Consider the following 8,692-nt stretch of genomic DNA (forward strand, 5'->3'; position numbering starts at 1 on the left):
ATGGCTTACCTCGTTCAACATATCAACAATATATGTATAGCATGGTGTAGCACCTCAAAATTTGCACCTATCATTGTACATACATTCTCATATTAGGTCATAACATAACATGGTCCACTGCATAACATTGCATTGTCCTATTTGCCTCAAGTGCAAGTCAATCAGGAGAATTAGGTCAAACTGGTCAGGAGATCAGTCAGTCAAGCAAGCAAGTACAATTTCCATTGAGCCAAGGCCCTAGGGTTGGCCCAACATGTTCACATGACTTGGGGATCCATTTTAAGTGTTTTGGTCAAGGATTGGATGTTCAGAAGTCATCAGTCAATGCACAGTCAGTCAGAAACCCTAAAAAAGTCAAACTTGGTCAACTGTGTCTGATTTTATGGTTTTGATGGATGGATTTGGTTTGAGAGAGCTTATTCATGTCCAAATAGGCCTCATATATCATGTCAAACACCATCATGGAAGAATTTGAAGCCAGATCAGAAATTTCCAAAAATAGAAACTGGACCTGTAATTGAAACCTGCCAAAAATGGAAAGTCTTGATCCTCAAACTTACATCATGATACAAGCTTCAAATGAATTTTTGCCCAACATGAAAGTTGAAGATCTTGTTCTCCCATTTCCAAAAAGTCCAAGAACACTCAATTCCCATGTATGGTTGGCAAGTTATGATCAATTCATTTTCAGAAATTCTTGAACTTCAAAAGGCCATACCTCTCAAACCATTTGGCCAATTTGGGTGGGGTTTTTTCCTACAAGTCACATTTGATCCCCTCTTTCCAAATATGTCATCATCATTCACCAAAACTTCACCAATCAAAATGGCATTTTTGGACTTGCATGAATTGATTTCAAGTGTGGTACAAAAGTGAATTTTTAAAATAACCATTTGTAATCACTTTGGCCATTGGAATATGTTCAGAAATGACATTTGAGACTTGTTGGAAGCCCATTTTCGTGCAGTACACACAGCCATTCCTAACTTGCTTGAAAATTGGCCAAAAGTACATTTTTCACCAACTCCATCCCACCTTTTCATGGACTGTGATTTGTACCCTTAAACAGAGTATTTAAACATCATTTTTCTGCTAAATGAAACCCTAGCAGCAGCCTCCAAACTCAGAAATCACTCACTCTCTCAAAAATCCATTTCTTGACATTTCAAAAATCTGCAAGAAACTCCCAAAGGCCACGACCATACCTTTGTTGTTCCATCATCCAAGCATCATTTTAGGCCCATTTCAACTATCATTCTTCAACTGTAAAAAGCTTTTGTTGGACTGTTCTTTCCAAGCATCATCCATGGCAAAGGTCGAGTGAAGTTGTTTCAAGTTGTTTCAGGCCCAAGTATCTTCACCATTCACCTTGTGGAAGCTGTGTGAGCACCTGTTTCAAGCTCAAACATCCAAACAACCATCGAATCTCATCTGCTCTTCAGAACTAGTAAGAATTCGATCTCATTATTTCATCAAATAGATATATGTTTTAGAAAGATCTCTCCATGCTGAGCTTCATGATGTGTTTGTTTTTGAAAATGGTTGACTATTGCTCGAGTTATGCTGAAATGAAGTTTGATGATGTTTTTGATTCTTGCTCGATTCATGATGTATACTATGTTTTAGTGAAAATCAATGCTGGATTCATGTTAGTGTTTGTTTGATGATCATTTCTGTGTATTTAATTTTGATTTCTGGGAAATTTTGTGAAACTCGATTTGGAAGTGATGAAGGTTGTTACTGTTCTTGCAAACCCTAGTTTCTGAAATGCATTGCCCAGATTTTTGTAGTTTGCACGTTGCATGGTCACTGTTCCCGCATGCACCAATTAAAACATTTCCTTGGCCGCCCCAAAACGACACCGTTCCGTTTAAGTGACATTCATATTTACAGCTTTGCCATTCTCGGTTTAATTGATTCATATTAATTCATTTTAATTTCTTATTTTATTTCATTTGATCATCAATCTTGCAAAATTCATAAATCATTCATTTCAATTCCAAATTTCATGGGAATTTTTGCATCATCTTCATCATGATCCCTAGTTTTTTATCATTATTTTTGCTGATTTTTTGGATGAGTAAATTTTAAATGGCATTAGGGTTTGTAGAATGTGACCAAATATTGTACATCTTGCCAAATCAATTGTGAAATTGTGATGCTTTGTCCATTTGATCTGAAAATTTTTGTGCTTAATCTACACTCATTCATGTTTATTTTGATGTAAAGATCATGATTTTATCTTATGTGGTTTGTGAGTTATGATTTTTTGAATTAGGGTGTGACAATTTGTGTCACACCATTGATGTGCAACTTCATGATTTTCATTACCATGCTTCTTGAACTCAAATTGGTTTGAATTTTTGCATGAATGTACTCTTGGATGTCTAGTTTACATGTGAATTTTCTTGGAATTATTTGAGGCATTTCCTAATTGTTTGAGATTTTCTCCCCTGTTTGACCAAAATGTTGACCTCATGTGATGCATGTTGCCATTTCATTTGTGAAATTCTCATACTTTATTAGATGGACATGAAATTTTACATGAGATAACTAGACATCCTCATCTTTGCCATGGTTTTAGTCCCATTCATTTATCATACACCATCTCTGATTTATGATTTTTCTAAGTTGATGCATGTTTGGTTGACTTCTTTGAGCATGTTCAAAATTGCTTTGACTTTCTGATTTTCATTGACTGCCTTCCTCTTGTCCAAATGTGATGAAATTTGACATGCTTACCATGCTATGTGTTAGGATTGATCATGATTTATTTGATGATTTTTGGAAATGTTTGAGATTAGTTTTGATGCAAGTCTTGCTGTTGACTTCTATGAGCTTCTAAATGCCATGTTTTGACCTAATTTGTTCATGAAATGATGATGATGATTGATACGAATGTGAACCCAATTGGTTGTGTTTCTTAATTGTTTGAACATGATTTTGGATGCTTGCCCTTTTCTGTTTTGACTTTTTCATTCTCTTTTGACCCTAGGCTTGCCCTAGTGGTCCTGTTACTTACCTTTGAGCTCATGTTTTCAGGTTGACCAACAAATGACCAATGAGACCACTTCTTTTTGATTGAGTTTGCTTAAATACCATGACTAACATGTTTTGTTTTGTAGGTTGCTTGGCTCACATGCCTAGAGCCTTGTGCCTTGCACATTCACTTGCTTGTGTTGACTGTTGACTTCTGTTTCCTTTTGCTTTGTTTGAAGTTGTATACTAATGTCTGCTTGACTATTTCAGGTGCTTTTAGTTGCTCAGTTCCTTGTGAACTTTTGCTTTGCTTTGCTTGTATAAGCAATTTGCATTGAGGTAACTTCCTAACTTCATGTAGTCTGGAAGACCTGGCCTGTTACTTGGCCAGGCAACTGTTTGAAGTCCTCCCTAAGAGGCAATGTTTGTGGATGTTTAATTTTGTCCTTGCATAGAGTCAAAGACCTCCTAAGTGAAGAGGCAATCGGCAGAACCCAAGGGATATGCAATCTATCCCCTGCTATTCTGTGTGTCATCTGCTTTGCTCACACCACTGTGTTGATGCATTGCAGATACAAACCCAAGATCTTGTACAATTGTACAATTGAGTCAGTTCTAAATGTGTAGAAGGGTTCCCACTTTCTGAACCCACGCATTCTTGTCTTAAGCTCTCCCAGGCCAGGGATAAGAGCTGTGAAATCTTATCTTCACTCACCTTTCATCTGCTTCACCTTAGCCCCTCAATGGCAAGGTTAAGAGCACATTCACCCAGTTCCAGAGGTTTGTTTGTTGAGGTTGATATGACCCCTCGACTAAAACCTAACCCTTGTTTGAGCCACTTGCTTGTGTATAGTGTGTGCTATCTGTGCTTGTATGTTTGTTTGACTTGCTTCCGGTGCAAGTTAGGGTTAGTTTAGACTTGCTTCCTGTGCAAGTTAGGTTTTGCTTGGCTTGCTTCCTGTGCAAGTTAAGTGTGTGTGTGGCTTGCTTCCTGTGCAAGTCATGTTTAGGATAGGCTTGCTCCCTGTGCCAGTTAGCTAGAAACCTTAACTTAGGGATGATTTTGCATGATAACATCTAGGCTCGAGTCGTAGTCTCCCTAGTGTTGTGTCTCCCTCTGTTATCTGGTTAGGCTAGTCCTTTGTCCCTCCGTAGGGGAACTACGTCGCCCTGATCCTCATACCAGATGAGGTACGTAGGCAGGAGATGAGCTGATCTCTCCGGGCGCCTTTTTTCTTTTTCAACCTTTTTGTCTTCAACCCCTCTGTGTGTGTTGTCGTGTGCTTGGAAGCTGATGTAAGTCCATCGAGTGGCATTTGGGTTCCAGTGTGGGTTTGTTGGTTCGGATGCTGATGTAAGTCCAGTGATTGGCATTCAGGCTCCACGTTTGCCTCTTTGTGTGTGTTTAGGTTCGGATGCTGATGTAAGTCCAGTGATTGGCATTTGGGCTCCACGTTTGCCTTTGTCTGTTTGTTTGTGTGCGTGTCAGCCGAGCTACGAATGCTCTGATTCTTCTCTCGTCCGAGAAGATACGTATGCATAAGGTGCGATACCTTAGCGAGCATGTGTCGTTTCCCAGTCCGAACTACTTCGACTCTGATGTCTATGCCTGATAGACTAAGTAGGCCCAGGATGCGATATCCTGCCGAGTCAGTATTGTTTGTTTTTCTTGTGTCTCTTTCAGCCTGTATAGATGTTTAATTTGAGCAGTGTTTTAGCAACCATTTTCCTTCTTATTGTGTGTGGATCCCGTCGAGTACGACGGATGCGTAGGGGTGCTAATACCTTCCCTTCGCATAACCGACTCCCGATCCCATTCTCTTTGGTCGCGAGACCATGCTTTTTCCAGGTTTACTCTGAGCGTTTCCTTTCCCTCTTTTGGGATAAATAATGCACGGTGGCGGCTCTGTTGTTCTTCATTTCCCGCCGGTTTTTCGCGTAATGCGACAGCTGGCGACTCTGCTGGGGACTAAGAGAAGTTGACCTATGCTGGTCCATCTTCCCTAAGCGAGTCTCTCCTAACGCTCTCTAGGTTAGGGTTTTGGTTGCTGTTTGCTGTTATTTATTGCATTCATTTATTTATTGTTTGCATCTATGTTTGCATTAATGTTTGCATTCATATTCATCTGTTCACCTGGATGGCTGGTTGTCTGTTTCTCTCTGTTGGGGCGGGAGTTACATGAGGTAAAAGGCCCAATACCCAGGCCATGAGTGAAATCTAGGATACTTAGGAATAGAGTGATTCATGGGAAGCGGGTGGTATTGCGCCACTTAGCGGAACATTGATATCACGAGCAGTTCAGACCCTGGTGGGATATTATCGTTACATACTTCGGGTGTGTATATGATGATGTTCTGCGAAAGGTTATTTATGCTGCATTTCTCTCGACCTTACCCTGGCCTAGATGACACCCGTGAGTGGGGAGGGAATGATCATTATTACAGGTACAGTTGGTGACTTGTTGGTGACTTGTTGGTGACTTGTGATCCTGTTGGTGACTATTGGTTCAGAATTTTGGGGTCTCAGATGACTTTGGGTTTCAGATGAATTTGTGGTTCCGAGTTCAAGCCGAAGTTTTGATCCTGTGTTCTGAGAGACACAGCCAACCAGTCGTGTCTGCATCATTTGCATCATAGCATATTTATTTTTCAAAAGAAACGCAATAAAAAAAAAGATACAAAAAAAAAAAAAAGAAAAAAAAAAAAAAAAAAAACTAATCCCTGCATGCATATCATTTCTCAGGTACATTCCAGAGCTTGTTCACTGATAGAGATGGCAACAGTCCCAGAGTTGAAGCGGAAGACTTGTTCCTACAGCTTTCACCGTGAACCTTTGACGTCTCTGATTGAGTTGAGCAACCTTATGACCAGTGGTAACCAGAAGGGGTTTGTTGACCAGTATGGAGATATTCTGACCCTGTTGAAGATGGTAGTCGATCCGGTGCCGTTGCAGACTCTTCTACAGTTCTACGACCCAGAGCTTCATTGTTTCACCTTTCAAGATTATCAGTTGGCGCCTACTCTTGAGGAGTACTCCATTCTGCTGAGTGTCCCTGTCCGGTATCAGGTTCCTTTCTTGGATGTGCCCAAGGAGGTTGATTTCAGAGTTGTTGCCAGAGCTCTCCATTTGGGTATCAAGGAAGTCAGTGATAGTTGGAAGTCCAGTGGGGATGTTGTAGGATTGCCTTTGAAGTTTTTATTGAGGGTAGCTAGAGAAGAAGCAGAGAAGGGAAGTTGGGAAGCCTTTCATGCCCAGTTGGCCGTCATGATCTATGGGATCGTCCTGTTTCCGAGTATTCCCAATTTTGTTGACTATGCTGCAGTCAGTATTTTCATTGGAGGAAATCCAGTTCCTACTCTGTTGGCTGACACTTACTATGCTATTCACAGTAGGCATGGTAAGGGTGGGGCTATCAGGTGTTGTCTCCCGCTTTTGCTCAGATGGTTCTTGTCTCTCCTGCCAGTCAGTGGACCTTTTGTGGATGCTCAGAGCACGCATAAGTGGACTCAGAGGGTTATGTCTCTTACTTCCTATGATATCAGATGGCAATCTTATCGGATGGATGTGCGTAACGTCATTATGAGCTGTGGAGGATTCCGTAATGTGCCACTCGTAGGGACTAGGGGTTGCATCAATTACAACCCGGTTCTTTCTCTTCGCCAGTTGGGGTTTGTGATGAAGGGAAGACCACTTGAGGCTGAGGTAGCTGAAAGTGTGTATTTTGAGAAGCAGAGTGACCCGGCCAGATTGGAGCAGATAGGGAGAGCTTGGAAGTCTATTGGTGTGAAGGATGGATCTGTCTTAGGGAAGAAGTTCGTCGTTGCTATGCCCGATTACACTGATTGGGTCAAGGAGAGAGTAGAAACTTTGTTGTTACCCTACGATAGGATGGAGCCGTTGCAGGAGCAACCACCTTTGATCCTTGCTGAGAGTGTGCCTGCAGAGCACTACAAGCAAGCCCTGATGGAGAATCGCCGTTTGAGAGAGAAGGAGCAAGATACCCAGATGGAGCTGTACAAGGCCAAAGCTGATAGGTTGAACTTGGCTCATCAACTCAGAAGAGTGCGAGGAGAAGATGCTAGCAGACTGAGAAGCAAGAAGAGATCCTACGAGGAGATGGAGAGCATGTTAGATGCAGAACACCGGGAGTGCTTGAGGTTGCAGAGGGTTGAGGCCAGCTATCAGAAGAAGATCAGAGACTTGGAGAAGCAACTCAGAGATAAAGACATCCAGTTGAAGAAGGAAGTAGACTTGAGACAAGCATCAGAGAACCACCTTGGAGGAGAAGTGGTAGAGCTTAGACGACAACTGAAGGAGAAGATCACTTTTTTGCCAGAATGTTCAGAATGTGACCTGTTGATAGACCAGTGTCAGTACTTGAAGACTCTCATTCCGGGAGGCCGTTTGTCTTAGCTTGTATCTTTGATATGTATGTTGAGAATCACCCCCAGGCTTGTTGGATGGGATTCATTGTTGTACTCCGATTGTTTGGATTTTCTTTGTCGACTTTGTTGTATGATCCTGTTACTCATATAGATGAGGTTGTTGGTTTCACCTTGTACTCATCACTCTTGTGTATGTTGTTTCTGTGCTTCTATGTTGTTCTTGCTGCAGGTTGCCATCTTTTGAGGATGACTCAGGCTCTTTGAATGCCTGAGGAATGAACATATCATGTGCATCATACGCATCATTAGCACCATACTCATATCATTTTGCATAACAGGTGTTCTTGGTCGTGACTTCTCACTCTTGGTTCCTGTTCAGGCAGGATAGCTGATCAACGTCCGCACCGCTACTCAACAAGACTGAATCAACAGAGAGGTATGGATCAAGTTCAAGCTGAGTTGGCTGAGATGAAGGCTAACATGGCCCAGTTTATGAATATGATGCAAGGGGTTGCACAAGGTCAAGAAGAACTTCGAGCCATGGTTCAGAGACAAGAGGCTGCAATTCCACCGGTCAACCATGCTCCGCCAGAGGGAGGCCCGGTCAATGATAATAATGTTGCTGCTGCTGTACCCATCAACAACTATGCTGTAGGTGATGAGTTGGGGGGTATTCGAATCAACGGTCAACCTATTGCTCCAGATGCCGCTAATGCCAGAGCAGTCCGTGCCCCGGCCCGTAATCCTGTTCCGATTGTTGACAGACAAGAGGATATGTTCACTCTGCTCAGTGAAGACGAAGATGTTCTGGGAAGGGTTGATGAGAGGGATCGTAAAGTTGATGCCCTTGCTGAGAAAATTAGAGCTATGGAATGTCAGAATTCTCTCGGTTTTGATGTTACCAATATGGGGTTGGTGGAAGGTTTGAGAATCCCTTACAAGTTCAAAGCACCGTCCTTCGATAAATACAACGGTACTTCTTGCCCTCGCACCCATGTGCAGGCTTATTATCGAAAAATCTCTGCGTATACCGATGATGAAAAGATGTGGATGTATTTTTTCCAAGATAGTCTATCTGGGGCTTCTTTGGACTGGTACATGGAATTAAAGAGAGTCGATCCGATGCTGGAGGGATCTGGGTGAGGCCTTCTTGAGGCAATATAAACACAACATGGACATGGCACCGAGCCGGACTCAGCTGCAGAGTCTTTGTCAGAAATCCAATGAGAGCTTCAAGGAGTACGCCCAGAGGTGGCGTGAACTGGCTGCTAGAGTTCAACCCCCTATGCTGGAGAGGGAGTTGACAGATATGTTTATCGGTACTCTT

Source organism: Lathyrus oleraceus, chromosome 5 (assembly GCF_024323335.1).
Source record: "Lathyrus oleraceus cultivar Zhongwan6 chromosome 5, CAAS_Psat_ZW6_1.0, whole genome shotgun sequence".
NCBI lineage: Eukaryota > Viridiplantae > Streptophyta > Magnoliopsida > Fabales > Fabaceae > Lathyrus > Lathyrus oleraceus.